General features: G+C 41.3%; 1 protein-coding gene across 1 annotated transcript in view; it reads right to left on the bottom strand.

Annotated features, from left to right (window-relative positions):
* Positions 1 to 17,068, bottom strand: part of PIK3CA (phosphatidylinositol-4,5-bisphosphate 3-kinase catalytic subunit alpha) — a 46,098-nt gene extending 29,030 nt beyond the window's left edge. The window contains exon 1 of the mRNA XM_065640436.1: positions 16,850 to 17,068. The gene's annotated coding sequence lies outside the window, so the exon portion shown is untranslated. The remainder of the gene's footprint in view (positions 1 to 16,849) is intronic.
* Positions 17,069 to 17,710: the final 642 nt, after the last annotated feature.

Here is a 17,710-nt window from a genome sequence, read left to right as displayed (position 1 = left end):
AACACCACTAACATGAACTTGATTTTAAGATTCCATGTACACACAAAGCTTGGCCTTCGGTTTTTTAGTCCAGTATAAACTACTTCCACCAGCGACAAACCCTTTTATCCATAAAGGAGACAGAAGAACTGAGCTCCATTGACGCTTTTTGGTTGGGCTTGTTTCATTGAGGATCAATTCCCTGTTCTAGTTCCTATTGGCAGCTGCATGAATGTCTTTGCTAAGCCAAAGGAAAGGAGGGGAACACGTCTGACCTTCTGACAGCGCTGCCTTACGCTGGCTGAGAGCAGGTACAAGAAAAACTGTCTCTGGACAGAGTAGAGATGTCTGATAGCCCAGTGGCCAAGAACAGGCGCAAACAAAGAGCAAAGGAACATGGCAGGTATGCAGTGACTCTTCATCAATAAGCTCTCCTAATCTTTAGCTATTTTAAATTTCCTTAACCTGAGGCAATATTTATGTATTTGTGAAAGAATCCATCAAGAACTATTGAGTTTGTTCAGGAATTTTTCACATACAAACTGTTGGCATCTGTGAGAAGAGTCAAGAACATTCCATGTTACAAATATATTTGCTTTTCTTTGTTCTGAAGCCTGATACTTCCACCTGATACCCTAGACTTCTTGTACCAAGTTCCTTATCATTGCTCTTAATTTTACAAAGATCCATCAAATCCTCCCCACCACCTCTTTTCCATAATAGTCCTAGGATGATTTACTCCTCCTCTGCCCAGAAGTCATTCTATATTTTTGTTAATCCTTGTATCCCTTCCACCTTCACAATACCTTTCTTGCAATGCAAAGGGGGAACAACCATATCTGCCCACCACGTTCCAAGTCCAAACCAAGCACACGTTTACAGTGATATAATATGTTCTGTTGCTTTTCTGACTGTCACGGAGAAGCAAAACATTTTCACTGAACTAAATACCATAGACCTAAGGTCTCATTGCAGAACAGTAAGCTACTGCCAAGGCCATCATACATCATGCAAGTCTCAAACAGTGCATTACTTACACTTAGCCTGTAATTTCATTAACTTGAGCAGGTACGTTAGGAGAGATGGTAATAACAGACATCTGAAGAGCAGTCCATCGTCCACCACACCTCTATCAACCAACTGTCCTGAAAGCACAGTTTCTTGGTTTCTTACTAACAGAAAGGAAGGAAAACCCCAAACCAACAGCTTCACATCTCGTCTCTTTCATCAGCTTTCTGAAAGCCCCTACTGCAGAAAAGCAATAAACGCTATACTTATGCTTTGCTGAGCAAATGTCTTAATATGTATTTATATACAAATACATACATTTTGTTTATATAAATACGTATTATAAATATATATAGATGTAAAAATGAAATAATGATCCTCATTTCTGTACTTCTATGCCTTGACACTTATTTTCTGAAAAGTTTCCTTCCAAGTACATCCAGTACCTGCTTTTGCCACGCTTCAGTTCTTAAAAAGAAGCATTAGAATTAAAATTATGTTTTCCCAAATCCACTGCTTCCTAAGCAACTCTGAGTAGCAATAGGGCTGTCTTTTTTAATCCCTCCTTTGTAGTTGTAGTTCGGGCTTTTAAAAAATATCAACAAAAGTACTAAAGTACCACTGCAGGTTTAGAAAAATGCTTTTCCACTAACACCTCATGCATATTTAGAAGGGCTTTGCAACTGGCTGCTTTTTCAAAAGGAGCTTAAAGAAGCTATTTTTCTCATCGTCGCAATAGTCTCAGTGAGCGGATGCTGAAATGGAAAGTTCTAAGCACACTCACGGTGTATTTAAAGAGCCAAACTTGGAAACATTACCAATTATAAAACATCACGAATGAACCCAAATGACACCATTTAGAGTAAATTGAAAAATTCTGAATTACTGATAACTATCCTCAGCTTACAGATAAAAGGAAATACACAGAAGGTTAAATAGCATCTTTTTGATCAGCCAAAGCATGAACAAGACTCCCTCTCCATACTAGTGAATCACAAGTGTATTTTCATTTCTTAATTACAAGCATAGGCAAACACACATTACTCTTAAGGCATATACCAGCATTAAAAAAACCCCCAAAACAACAACATGCAGTCGTAAGAACTTTTCTACCCATACAAACAACGATAATATAGATGGACCACAATCAAATTAAATATTCCCAACACAGACTGAGTTTATCCCAGCAGCCTTTCAAGTTCAGTTCCACAACCTGCTGAAGCTCCTCTGAAGTGAGGGCTGCCAGAGCCCATCTTCTCACTGCCCAAGGCAGCTCTTCTCATTCCTCACCACAGCAGCACTCGTGCTCCCTGAGCCAGCACGTTACAGGGGCAGATGGATTAAAGTGGCAAAGAACTACTCATTTTTCCTTTCTTTGGTTAGCTCCTGCTGTTTCAGCTGTCTCTTTGAGATCATCATGGAGTCAGATGAACGCCAGGTTCTACACGGGGAAGCGAGCACAACTGCAGTGGTGCTGAGCTGGTTCTGCTTCCAGAATGGTGGTTGGTTCCACTGCAAGTTTCTCGTCCCTCCCCACCAATAATTGCTAACAAAACACAGAGACAGGGCTGGGACACACATACATATTAAATCCTTTTAGACAAGGATCTCTTCACCATAAATGCCAACCTTGGCTTTTTAAAAATTTCAAACATTAAAGGACAATACAATTTATTTAAAGACTTGCAAATGGTCTGAAAGGGACACCCCAAAAATCTACATTCTTTTTAGGGCAACTGCACCAAACCAGCAGCTTTTGTTTTAAGCTAGGATACAGACATGTGCTGGAATGGCACATATAATCATTCTGTGTGCACACTCATTTTACTTGCACATGTAAGCACGCCTCCAGGGTTTGGATCTGGAAAGCAAAAATGTAAACAGAAACAGTTTTGAAGTATAGTTGGCAGCTTGTGTTTCTGTGTACACTTTAAATCTGGAAGGCTGCCTGGAATAAATAGAATCAATTATGTTCTTCGACAGTAAAAGACTATAATTTTAAGAGAATTCTGAAGAGATGTTATTTCACTGCAACTAAGGGTACACACCAACACTTCAGATGAACACCTGCAATCCCTGACCTTCCAAAAACACCTTCGACTTTTTTTCCCCTGCCAAAACCTCTGGGATACCACAGACGGTCAGAAAGGCCAAACTCTAAGATACCCACTGATACAATCACATTCTTTTCAACTCCTTACAGCTTTCCTGATCCATTCCGCACATTCTCCATCACTAACCTTGCTGAGCACCCAACCTAGAAGTGAGCAGATTTCAAAACTCCATTCAAAAATAGTAAATACACATGGCGGAAGTGAGAAGTTAAACAACATACCTCCCACAATATTGATTCCCACTTGCTTCCAGATACATGTATCATATTAATGCTAATTTACACAATTTATTTTCTTATAGGATCGAAATCAGCTATAGTCTGATGTAGCTGATATAGTCCCTTAGTAAGAATAAGAGATTCCAAGTTTGGAAAATTGGGTTTTGCTAAACTATGACAGTATTATCACCTCACAGCACTGAATTGTGCAGAACTACAGCGGGACAGTTAACTCCATTTCACTCTCTTGAATATTTTATTACAAGTTACATACAGACGAGGTTCTTAGAGACATGGTTTAGTGCTAGAGTTGGTTGTAGTTAGACTGGATCTTGAGGGTCTCTCCCAACCAAAATGATTCTATGATTCTAAGTTACAGCCTACAATTATTTTTCTAATGCCTTCTTGATGACATCCAAATATGTTAACTCTGAAAATGCTTACATGAGACCATCATAAAGTTTGCTGCTACTTCTTCTGAAAATAATTCCTTTCCCTTTAGGAATGGAGCTCAGCGAGGGAGAAATTCAGTAAGAATTGTACCGCAGGATAGTTAGTATTGGTTCCTAGCATTAGTACTCAAAGAAGTAACTTCTATGTTCATAATTTAAGCAAACCAAGCTTGGGAAAAATTAACTTGAATCAAAAAAACCCATATATTTTCCTCTAAAGACATCTGAGGTTACTGCAGCTGTGTTCACCACAGTTTCACACATAAAAGCCCTGTGCATCTATAGCTCAGCAGGACACCCTGGAAGTATTTTTTTCCTCTGTGTTTTTTGTACATTAACTTTTTGCCAGAAGAATCTCAAACAGAAGTGTCACTGGTCTAAGTATTCTGTGTCTTGCTAAAAGGAAGGACTGTAACCATTCAGTACAGATGGAATCCACATTAAAAAAACAAGCAAACAAGAAATGACCTTCCATGGGCTCTTCTATCAGAAAGTGTGGAGAACCCTCCCTTGCTCAGAGAACACTCATTTTTACAGATTATCTGTTTACAGATTAAATGAAGTTAATTGATTTTCACTGTCTAGAGATTACACAAACATTCTACCAGCTCCACACAGATATCAATATTTGGCAATTAAGAGATATATATAGATATATAGATATATAAAATGTATATAAAACACAGTTAACTGATAAGGCTTTTTTTTCCCCTGTGGTGTAAGTTCTCTGTGGGCATGCTCTCCAAAGAGAAGAGTTCCACCTAACATTAACACATATGTCTTATAAAGCAGGTGAAGATCCCCGTGCAAGTCTGTGGGTCAATCTAGGGAAAAAAATTTGTTCACTTTAGGAGACTTACTGCTAAGGTTTTCTGTCATCAGCACAAGCACTTACAGTTAATCTTCAGGCTCTGCAAGAAGGAAATCCTTCCATCTACAATGCACCAACCAGCAAGAAATCTAGCAAGCACAGAAAGACGCAAGAAAAAGTGTACGGTGCTATAATACTGTATTAAATGTGTAAGTTATGGGATCTTTATGCAAAGAGGTACACATCCCAGGGACTGAGAACCGAATAGTTTTCCATTGCTATAAACGTGAGCTAGCGTTTCAAAAACAATTCAAAAGGATAGACTAAACACTCAATATAATTTTATCAGTCCATACTTGAAACTGAATTAGTCATTCAGTAAACTACTACACTTTAATTGAAGTCCATTGCTTTTCCCAGTCATAAGACAAATCCCATTACATTGCTTTCATATACAGAATGTAACAATGTTTTATAATAGTTTGTAGTATCTTCAGCATCAAAGAGCTGCCCAATAGGATTTGTGTCTAGATTTGAGTTCTTTACCAGGTAGAAGTTTCCTCTAGACTCTTAGCATTGCTTTAAGAAAAAGTCTTCTACTCATTAAACAATCCAACTGTGTTCGTAGATTCTGATTTACTGCATGTTTGTGTGTAGGTTATATGATCATCTTGATTCTCTATCAAACTCACAGAAGGTATATCCCCAAATAAGCCGTTTTAAACTTCTGTGGAATTCCTAAAACAAAAAGGGGGAATAAAAAAAATTCCTTGGACAAGAGTAACACTTCTCAGAATGTAAGACATTTCAAACTTTCTGAAGACCAAAATGTTTTACTCTCGTCCTTAGACACATCAAGCACTCCAAAACTCACCATGAAAAAAACCGGGCAGAGCTGCCTGTCTAATTTTGCTGCTGTCCGGTCACAGTAAGACTGCCCCAGACTAGATATTTTCAGTATTGTCCTTCTGTTCTTCCTGCTTGCCACGCTGGCATTTTTCCAAACTCCACGAAGACTAGTACAAAGATGTCTGAAATTGTCCTCTATGAAAACATTACTGCACACATATTTAAACAGTAGCAATATTGCTTTGTTTAGAATAGAAAGCAGGAGACTTATATTGCAGTTATGTCTTCACATTTCTTACATATTACTTTAGTCATCATTTCACAGAAAAGGTCCAGATAGGCAGAATTGCTTATCTGATCACAAACAGCAGCTCAAGAGAAACAAACAACTATTTAACACCATCAAAAACACAACTTCCTAGCATTTTGTTTACTTCTGAAACAGGCAAGTATTTCCAAACACTACTAATTTTATTTGCAGTTACCTACTTCTTTCCCCCCACCAAAACCCAGTGCTGAGTACCTTTGCCTTGTTCTAGACAGAGCTAAAACCCCCTAACATTATTATTATTGGTAGCATCTGTAGGATTATAGTACAACAGAAATACAAGACCATTCTTTACTGTGAATATAAAACCTCACTGGAAATTAGCAAAAAGTTTCAGTTTATTTCAATATGAAAACGCTGGTTGACCTTTGTAAATTTTTATTTTTCAAATCCCTTGCTTGCCCTCCCCGATCCACACAGGCATACTGTTTATAACTTTACTCGCTATCTGGGAGCCATGAAAACAGGATCACAAGAAAGAGACATTTGCTGGTGACCTCTAAACTCCCACTACGACTGTGCTTTTTCCCTAGGGATCCCATGACATAGCAAGAGCAGAATGTCTGTCCTAGAACATTTTCTCCCAGTTAAAGGCAGAGTTTTTTCTTTGTTAAACAAAGGAAAGCCTGGAATTAAATTTTCCTTTTTAGTCCTACATCACTCAGTAATTCCATTTCTAGTTTCACCTCTAAGGAAAGGATTTGGTTATTTATAGAAGCACTAGTAGTCACAAAGCACAACAAAGAATTAGAAAAGTAACACTTCTCTTCACACTTCACATACCTGCTTACTCATTATTTCAACCATTAGCTTGGCTTCCTATGCAGCAGGATGAGAATTACTCTCCCAGCTGGCTGTGTTCTGGTTGGAGCTGCTCCTCCGCAGCCAGGTGTGCATTCCGCAGCTCAGGCAGCAGCACTCAAATTCTTTCAGGCTCTTTAAATCAAAAGCCTTAAAGTTCAGCAACAAAATCAGAGCAACATGCCATTTTGCACCAATAGAAATAAGGTTTTCCTCTGATTACACGTTTTTCCTTAATGCTCTATTTCACATCAGTGACAAACATTTTTATGTGAACATCAGAAAGAACTTGAAGTAAAAGTATATGACAAACCATATTCTGCTCCTTGCTACAAATACTATGGGCTTCGAAGTTAGTTTTCACATGCAGAAACATTCTGCTTTAGGAAATAAGTGCAAGATGATGTCAACAAAAATTACTCTAGAGCGTCTTTCATAAAAACAGATAGGTAAAAAATGGTGAATATATATATATAAAAAACCACAAAACTCCACCTTAAATAATGCTGTTTACTTTTCTTCCCATGTTTCTTCCCATCCTCCCACCTTCCTGGGATATTTGGAACCCAGACAGTAAACAGGATCTTTAACAACAGGAAGCGCTGGCACACAGACAAGGACAAGGAGCCGAGCAGAGGGAACCCAGGTGTCCTGCGCTCTGCTCTAGTCTGGATCTTCCCCTAACATGGGGAGCTGTAACCCACATCCTGAGCCCTTCCTGGTGCTGATCTCTCCCAGGCACATCCCCTTGGCTTTTAGAAGTAACTCTGTCTACCGCAGCAAGGTGAACCTCCTGTTGTACTGAAAAAATGGGAAAGATCTCCTCTCCCACTGTCCATACCTAGAAGGGCAGGGAAAGAACTGCAATAAACCAGCAGAGGTACTGCAGTCCTCACACCGCCACGCTTGCCTCTCTACAAGCAGTAGTATCAAGAGAGTTCAGCCTACAACATTCATCTGAGCAGCTCCTCTGGATGGAAGGCACAGAGATAAATGTGTGTTCATAAGAAAATCTGACTGAGATTAGTCTCACATCTGTTTATGAATTTACATCCATCTTTATTCAAAAGATCCACCCTACGAACCCTTCCTTTACTAAAAAGCAGCTGAAAAGACATCAAACTGAGACTGACAGCATATTGTGTACTTCCCGTGTAACACTTCTTAGGATAGAGTCCGAGAGCAACTTTAAATTGAGATAAAAGGGTTTCTTCCACACTAAATTACTCCAGATCCTAAAAGCAACTACTGTGTAAAAAAAAAAAGTTTTAGAGTTGCATTAGATAGCAATATTTTTGCAACTTTGCAGATTTTTAATATTAAGCATAAAACAGTGAACTGGAAGACAGAAGTTTCTGTTTCGTAATCCAAATATAAATTAGCTGTCTATTTATTCTAACCAACTTCTATAGCCAAACAGCATTTATAGAAGTATGAGTTTAGTCTGCATGGACTTACTGAATGCCATTAGCAAAAATCATTATTTCTACTAGCAGAGAACAGGATACAGCTTCACTTTTGATAGAGCATTTGTAAGTAACCACATACCTCAGCAAAAGCTATGGAAGAAGATTTTTTTCTTTAAGCTCCTCAACTGAAAAAACAAAACACATTCTACACTGATGTATTTATTAACTCCGTTTTAAAAAACATTTGTTGAGAGAAGGAAGTTTGTGGCAGAGTTAACACAAAGGCACAGCCACCTTAATGAAAAATTCCAATCCTGCTGCTAAATACACTTGCTTTATAAACAGCTGAAATTCATTTAGTTCTTAGCAAATTGTCCTATACAAAGACATATGGAACAAGATAGCAGGCAAGCAAATCCAGTTCTTTGCAACCCCTGGCCCTGTGGAAGTGGTTGCATACTTCTACACGAGCTATAATCACAACAGGAAAATACTATGGCTTTTCAAGAGTCAGTTAGAAATAATGAAGTACTACTCCCTAGTAGACTTGTTTGTGATACAGAGCCAACGCTGATTAACTAAATATTTATTTAGCAGTAGATGATAACCCTGCTGAAAGGTAAGCACCATTAGTTTTCCATAAAAGATTATCAACAGACCTTTGTTTACTACAGCAGCAGTCTAAGCCTGTCCTGCTCACCCACATACCAAGTAAGAGCAGCGCAGGGGGATGCTACACAGCTGCGTTCAGTGCCACCACACGCTCCCACCAGGCTTCACCTCCCTGAAGGTCACACATCACTCAGGTGTAGTGCACCTAAGCACATTAGAAAACTGGGTCTTCTATGTGAACAATACTGCTGACCAAATTACTGATTTTTCTAAGCATATTTGGCTGCTTTAGATAAGTTACAAAGAAACTAAAGTTTCTCTGAAACCTTAAGGAATGTAGGTTTAGAATCACAGAATGTGCTGAGTTGGAAGGGACCCACAAGGATCATCAGGTCCAACTCCTGTCCCTGCATATGACAACCCCACAGTTCACACCATATGTCTGAGGGCATTGCCCAGTCTCTTCTTGAATACTGCCAGGCTTGGTGCCTGGGGAGCCTGTTCCAGTGCTCCACCACCCTCTGGGGGAAGAACCTTCTCCCAACGTCCAACCTAAGCCTCCGCTGGCACATCTTCCTGCCATTCTCTCAGGTTCTGTCATTAGTCGCTACAGAGAAGAGTTCGGCACCTGCCCCTCCTCCTCCCCTTGTGAGGAAGCTGTAGACTGCAATCAGGTCTCTTAGTCTCGTCTTCTCTAGGCTGAACAAACCAAGTGACTTCAGCTGCTCCTCATACGGCTTCCCTGCCAAACCCTTCACCAACTTCGTAGCCTCTTCTGGACGATCTCTAGTAGCTTAATATCTTTTTTACCCTGTGGCGCTGAGACGTCCACACAGTGCTCCAGGTGAGGCCGCACCAGTGCGGAGCAGAGCGGGACAATCCCCTCCCTGCCCGGCTGGCAATGCTGTGCTGGATGCATCCAGGACACAGTTGGCCTCTTGGCTGCCAGGGACACTGTTGGCTCCTGTTCAGCTTGTCGTCGACCAGAACCCCCAGATCCTTCCCTGTGGAGCTGCTCTCCAGCATCTCGTCCCCCAGTCTGTATGTACAGCCAGGGTTGCCGTGTCCCAGGGGCAAAATTCAGCACGTGCCCTTGTTGAACTTCGTGCAGTTGGTGATTGCCTGGTTCTCCAATTTGTCCAGATAGGTTTATTCTTATTCTAGCTGTTGACTCTGGTTGAATAGGACTTCTCTTTGCATTTACAGGTTGAGTGCCAAATCATGACTCGAGACACTAACATATTTGCATTTGCGTTCAAGTACAAACAAACACTATTCACTGTGACTATGTATGTCATCGGGTCCTGCATGCTTCAGCCTGAAGTATAAAACCAGCTATGGTAAACTGTGACAAATGGTTGTTCATCATGTTTAATCAAATGTTTATCATTTCTGTACAGATCTGTTAGAAGCATCTGCTTTGCAAGCCCTATGTTTTGCAAATACAGAGGCATGATTTTAAGTGTGGGGCTACTGAAATATTAATATTTGTGTCAGGGCATCTTTTTCCTATACTTCAAGCTGTTGCCCAAATTGTTTCTTTAACAAGGTCAGAGTATCAACAATCTGTGTTTACTACATCTGAAAGAAATGGCTAATATTTGCCTAAATAGATAATGTTTGCAATCAACATGAACTTTCCAAAGAAAAAAGTGATATAAGCTCATAGGTATTTAAACAGTGAATACCAGCAGTATCTCCACAATAGTGGAAAGATTTCCCAACTTCCCAGCTTGGAAAGTCGCTTTCATATCCAGATTAATTGCTTTGAGACTACAACCACATGCTGCCCACTACTACAGTCAGAGGGATATGTTAAAATGAAAGAACTTTATTTAAAAAAGACAAAAAGATACTGGCACAGTCAGTTACTGCTCTTAAGAGAACTTTACGCATCTGCACAAACAAGGAAGTATTTTTAATGCATGGTTCTCTGGAAGCATTTCATTAATGTTTTTCTAAGTGTGCATATTCAAAAAGACTGGAAGCAGCTTTCAGCCTGGTGAAGTTTGACCCTGGGATAGAACATAAGACCACAAAAGCTTAACTGTTTTGCATCTAATTTCAACCCATTAAAAAAAAATCAATTAGGGAAGGATGACTATATTGCAAATCATTTTTTGTTGTTGTTTAATAAATAACCTGCTCACATACCAGGACAGCAAGAGATTAGAAGCTATAATAATGGTTACACTTCTTGTATCACCTTGCTGTTGCTTGCAATACTACCCCATGTGCTTATGTTTTATACAATGAAAGGCTTGGAAAAGAGTCAATAAAAAAAGAGTTAAAGAGCTGGATTTAAAAGTAATTTGACAACATATTTGAGAAGAGTTTCCACAGTCAGGAATAGGTCTTGCTGTCTTTTTCTCCATGTATCAACTGCCTTTCTGTTGCTCATTGGCTTCTGTTTTCATCCTTTATCTCTTCGTGATAGTTATACCACCTTCCCCTACATGTCAAAACATTCCAAGCTGGAGGTATCTAAGATCAAGGGAGTGCTGCTGAGCAGTGATAACAACATCACTGCTTTATCCTCCCTTTCAGAGCAAGTTATTAGAATTTTACTAACCAAAACCTTGGTAGGCAGTTAAACATAAAAAAACCACCACCCCAAACCAGTTAAACTTTACCTTCTCAAATAAAATGTTAAAATCAACTTTAGAGTGCTTTCTTTTAGCTAGTGACCACTTATTTAATCAACTTAATCAGTTATGTGCATTTTTATCTACAATGACAGCATTTCAATTTCACATATTACTGTTTTACACCAAAACATAAATTATAAATGAATCTCGGTAACAAAAACTTTCTAGCGTAAAAGCAGCACTCACTGGCACCCTATTTGGACACATCCTCAATTATACACCATAACCAAGGCTATTCAAGATGTCTGGATATTGCTTAAAAACTATCTTTCACTTAGACATTAGAGGTTTTCTCGGGACAAGTGCTCTTCTATGGAACTTAATATTAAAATTGAAGGAGATTTCAGAGGTGACAGCATGAAATTATAAGAAGATAAAATACAATATATTAATCTCTGTCCACCCTCCAGTGGAGAATGCCTTGATAAATTGGTACATGGAACTGGTTGTTCAACATCCACATAAACTTTTCAGAGGGCAGCAGAAGAGGAATTTTCAGTTTTATTAGTATCACTTCCACTTTTATAATCCAGCCAGAACATTTGCGGATCATTCCGTTAAGAGCCGGGAACATAAATACAAAAATGAAGAATAAGTGGTATGTTTTATGATCTACACAGTTGAATGGCCACAACAAGCATTATCTGGAATGGAAGTTATTTCTCTTTTCCCAAAGGAAGCTCACTCCATCTAGAAACTTCCCCTTCTGCTAGTACCATTAACTTCTATCATTTAAATTATGCCTGTAGTCAAGAGCTAGTGTTTTCCAGCCTTAATGAAAAGTACCCAAGTTAACAGCAAGAGTTAAAAAAACAGGAACAGTCTTGGAACACATTGGGCAAGAGTCATTAATCACCATTAACTGCCACAGTAAGTATTGGCAGAAGACTGACTAATTAGTATGGGAATAACAAAAACTTAAGTCTCAATGACAAATAAGGTTTTTGACATGTTGTACAATCTAAAGGCAACCTTCCAATTTTCTTTACGGTTTGGACTTTGTGAGAAAACACCCAGGGGATGTTTCTCTATATTTCTTTGCCTTAGTAGAGGGTCATAATGTACAGCCAATAAAGTGACTCAGCTGTCTCAAAATTTCAGGGAACTTTACAGTAAGTCTTAGTCAATAAGTCTCCTATATTTGACAAATAGACTTTGTGGTTCACAATCCTCAAAAGCTACATTTACAAGCATTTCTTTATATCAGAAGCTGTAAGCAAAACTGCCAAAGTTTTCCTACATCAAATCTATGAAGTTAATTTAGGGAAATGTGTTACAGGCAGATCAAACAAACAAACCCCAACAAACAAACATCAAAACAAAACCACTAAAACCCAATCTCTTTGAGGCATATGTAACCTCCTACTGGTACAAAGCAATGGGGCATGAAACAAGAGATTGCTGAGCCTTAAGTTCTATGTTTGACCCAATTGTTCTTAACTAGACTGCAGAAGCCATCACTCAATTCTGCTGCTGCGAGTTCGCAGCCTGCCCGAGAGGCAAAGCTGCACCAGAACTGTCATTCCCTCTCCTTCTATCTGACAGAGGTAAGCTGGTTTCTTTTAATTTTGTTTTTACATTTCTAGAGTTCAGGTATTGGAGCATAGTTTTTCAAAACCAGAATATAAATATTCCCAGCAAGTGTACTTGGACAGTTATGCCTGCTAAGTGTTGTTATTCCCCACTTTACTGGCTTTAAGAGAAGAGCGCTCTTAATAGAGAACAAGGGATGATGTCCACTATCCCTCACATTTCTTGTTTGAAATACACAGGTTTCTTAGACTGCCTTTCACTAAATCTGCACTCAGAATTAATTAGAAAAATACCTTGCTAGAGTTGAAGCATTAAGGTATTCTATGCAATATAAAACAGCATATTGGCAGCAAAACCATTAAGTACTGCTTAGAATGATGAGACCGATCCAGAATTGCATAGACTGTACTCAGTCTGCCGCCTTTCCATTTGACCACAAAAGTTAACTTACAGGATTTACAAAAAATGCCCCTTTTTTATTAAAAAAAAGTTTAATTCCCTCCGCTCCCCAGTTGGGCTTGGTTTTGTGCTGGATGGGTTTTTGTTTTTAAAGTTAATGCTATAGCAGTGCTGCAGGGGAAAAATAAAAGTTAATACTGAAGAGCATTATTTCTGATTAATTGAATACTCCACAAACCATTCAGAAACAGAATTATAGAATAAATTCATTTGAAAGGAACCTCTGGAAGTTATCTGTGCCAGCCCTGTACTCAAAACAATTCACATATTTGGCGTCCAAATAAATAGCATGAGAAATAAATCTATTTTCTCTCTCCACTGCTCACATTTGGATTAAGATACTACAAAGAGAAACTTGTAACAATTCTTTGCCATGACACAATCAACTTAAAGGGCAAAACAAAATTCCCACCCAGTTTTAGCATAAATATTTTTGTGGCCTCTTCTAGCCACAGCTACAATTTCAGACAGGCATCATCACTTGAAGCAGCTGAATGTCTGGCTTTTTAAAAGGATGAGACAAAACTCCTACAAGCATGGAATGCAATGCATAAAAAGCTGCAAAAAACCCAACAAACCATACCTCAGCTTGCACTACAAGTCACAAGTCTGTCTCTTCAGTTAGCCAAAGTACCACCTCTTATTTTTTTCCCTAATGCTCCCCCTCCAACTCAATCACACACAAAGAGACACATATGGCACACTTTTCCTCACCTGTGATATTTACTAGATTTCACACATTTTCCAGTAATTACAAACCAGTAAGTAATAACACAAAACTTAGTTTTGTAATGGTATTTTAAGACTAAATTGGAAGGACTAGTTTTGCGGTATTATTCCTGCTCTAGTTATAAATCATAAAAATCAGTTTCTTCATCAGTATCAAAGGTTAAAAAAAAATTCTTAGCTTCCTTTCACCCAAATACAGTATTTTTCAAATGTCCTATTAACTACAACTTTTGTTAACCTTGATTAATGTACTCAACTATGCAAAGCAAACCTACATATGACACTAATCTACAAGATGCTAGTATTTATTGTGTGATTTGGAACAAATGTATTATCACAACAGTTTCCTCTCCCCCAAAGCAGGCAGGAAAAGCAATAGCAACAGCTCTGTACTTGTACGTGCCTGATACTTGTAAGGCGTTCAGAAATCCAAGTGTTCCTGGTACCCAGAGAATCTGCACCAGAAGTCTAGGAGGCTACGAAATGAATTGACAAAAAGTTTAAGAAAGCAGTTTTTGCAGACTAAATGTCAGCCTCAGGCTTGTTGTTTAGCCATTAATAGATAACTTTAATTTCTTTCTATGTTAAAACTATGATGATCATCAAGGTTGTTCGAACTTGTATTACACATGACAAAGCCATAAGAAAGCACACTGCACATTTGAATCTCAAGAACGACTGTGCTCAGAAAGTCCATTCTTTATGCAATAACACCTTTTGAAGGTGTGATTTTCTTCCAATAACCAGAAGCCTTTTACGATACACTTGGTATATGCTGGTGAAGTGTGAAACCCTTGTTTGTTGTAGAAATTCCTATCCTAAAGCTTCCAGCAACTTTTTAAAAGTGAGTTAGATACCCAGGAAGAACTATCCCCCATTTGCTTCCAGAAAGCAGGAATAGTCTGACGATCAGAAAAACAGTTAACTAAGTATTGAACTACTTTATGACTTCCAATAAAGCACAATCCCTTTGTAAACAGCTCAACTACACCACCTTTCCGAAAGAATGCTCCAGAAAAACAAAAGAAAAGAAAAAAACACACCACCACCACAACACACGGTTTCACTATTCATGCAACTAAACTGAAACAAGCAGCAAAACAAAGTTGCCATTAACACAGAATGACAATTTGAAGCAACTAAAACACGGTGGTGTGGATTTGTGGGCTGGGCTCAGTGTGCTTTGAAAAAAAACAGGAAACACTGTCTCCAGGTTGCTAAGAATGGCATCGAGCTAACACCTATGAAATGCAGAGCATCTGCTCCAGTCAAACTCCAACTGCAGCTCTGAAGTTGTCATATTTATTGGCTTAATGAAAACACAGAATATTCTACAGAACACATAAGGAACTGTGTGGTTTCATAAATTCCTCTGCAAACACTAAGCTTGGCTGATGTGTGGTTTGTCTACATGACATTGGCTAAAATACACTTCCAAATAACTGACCATTCTGGAAAAGCTTGCCAATGTTCTTGTTTGAGAATAAAGTTATTTATTGTGAAACTTCAAGCTCACATGGGGCTTGATTTCAGAACAGCTTATCTAGTCAGTTCCCTATAGCAGACGAGCCATTAAATCCCACCATCCCGAGTACCGAAATATTCCTAGGAACTAACGATGTTTACACACAAGAGGTGGACTTTGACTATTACACTGCATTACAGAATTGCAGCATGAAAGCAACTGAAACAACAAGTATGAGAACATCTCCATAAATTAATTGTGAGGTAGGAGAAATTCAAGAATGATTCAGATCATAATGGAAAAGTTTTTAATTTTACCCAATATGACAAACACGAAAGCCTGCTACAGCTCAAAGCTGGGACGTGAGGGTACAAGTAACTAATGTAACAGGGTCCAGATTTCTTCTATTAAGTACCACAAAATCCAGATGCAGAATCCAGCTTACTGCTCCTTTACAGGTTTGCTGCAGAATGATCATAGCTGCAGAATGATCATAACTGCAGAATTAACTCAAGCAAAGCTTTAAAGTCCATAGTGTCTATTTCAAACATGTACTTCCCTTGTGCTTGTTCTGATATGCACAGTTTATAAAGCAACCTCTGTTCAATCACATCTCTAAAGTCAACAAGAATAAAGTTAGAGAGAAAAAAAATTTACAGAGACATACCAGTAATAGCAGAAGTAGTAACAGGTCTGATACCTTAATAACTTCAGGAAAACTGCAAACAGCAACAAAGCCCCCGAAGAAAAACAAACATGCAGTTTGTATTAGTTTGGTCATAGTTTTGTTAACATACAACCTACCAGAAAATACACAAGTGCTGGTAAGAAATAGCAGTTTCATACTTAACATCAATAGAAAACTCTCTCTGGACAGTATGAAATAAGCAAGAATGTTTTTTTTACAGGTGACATAGATATGACACTACTACTGTAAGTCAACTGCAGCCGGAAAGAGGAGCCAGTGTGCCACCGATTCGTACACACACCCAGTGTCATTAACCAGCCCAACCGTGAGTCCACACACTCCATCCCAGCAACTACTGAAACATCGGTAAAGAAAACAGCTGTAACTCGGGGATGGAGGGAGCCACACTCGAAAGCAACAAACCACTACGGTTTTTCCTCTCGCAGGTTAGGTCCCTACGAGAGACCCACAAGCCAGGACCCGCCGGGGGAACCCCTCAGAGCTTTCCCAGCCCTCGGAAGCGCCACCGCAGCTCCGGGAGGACGCAGCCCCACTACGACACCCCCCGTTCACCCAGGGTCGCGCTTCCCCGCCCGGGCTGCCGGAGCCGGACAGGACACTCCGCAGCGCAGTCCCCGCCACCGCCCGGCCACAGCGCCCGGCAGCCCCGAGCGCCGCCGCGGGACAGCCCCGAGAGCGCTGCCGGCCCGCGGGGCGGCCCCAGCACCGACCCCCGCCCCACTCACCTCACAGCCGCGGCCTCCCCACCTCCCAGCCGGCCCGCGGCCGCCGCCCCGACGGGCAGGGCAGGGCTGGGCCGGGCAGCGCCCCGCAGCACTCACAGCCCCTCCAGCGCCCCCGCGGCCACCTCTGCGCCCCTGCGCGGGTGAGCAACCCCCGGACACCGGCGGACACGGCCGCTCCCACCGAACCGCCTCCCGCACGGGCAATAACAGGAAGGGAGCGGGGCCCTGACCCCGGATGGGGATGGCGCCGCCCGCCGGAAGTGCAACGGCGGCGCGCGGGGCGAGGGGGGGGAAAGGCGGTGGCGGGTGGCGCGCTGCGCGCCAGCGGAGGGGCGCGGCGTGACGTCACCGCGAGCCGGGCCCCGCCCCCCCGCGTCCGGCCCTCGCTCCGGGGCGGTACCGGCGGCGCCTCCCGCCAGCCCGGGGCCGCTCCCCGGAGCCCGCGGCGGTGTCCTGCTGCCCCCTGCCGCCGCGGCGGGGCCTGCGGGGCCCGCACCGGCGCTGGGGCGCCCGCCCCCTCTCCCGCTCCCCTTGGCCGGCGCTGCCGGTTCCGCACACAGCACCGGGCCACCGGTCACCTGACCGGAGCGAGCTTTCAGAATAACGGGCTCGGCCTGCCCCGGGCGAGCCGGGTGTGACAGGCCAGCCGTGCCTCTGTCGCGGTTATTGTCGTAAAGTCATGAACGCTCCGCTGCGGCCGCGGTTCCGCCACACGCGGCAGAACCGGCGTGGCCGAGCCCAACGCGTCCCGTTTCCCACCTGGGTCACCGGTGGCACCGCGAGTTTCCTCCACAACTGGAGCTGCCGCTGGGATAGAGTCACCGCACGTGAATCTGGTGTTCTGTGCAGAGAACGGCCCGC

The sequence above is a fragment of the Caloenas nicobarica genome, chromosome 8, assembly GCF_036013445.1.
Source record: "Caloenas nicobarica isolate bCalNic1 chromosome 8, bCalNic1.hap1, whole genome shotgun sequence".
Taxonomy (NCBI): Eukaryota; Metazoa; Chordata; class Aves; order Columbiformes; family Columbidae; genus Caloenas; species Caloenas nicobarica.
Note: the sequence above shows the minus strand (reverse complement) of the source record. Positions and strands in the feature narration are given on the sequence as shown.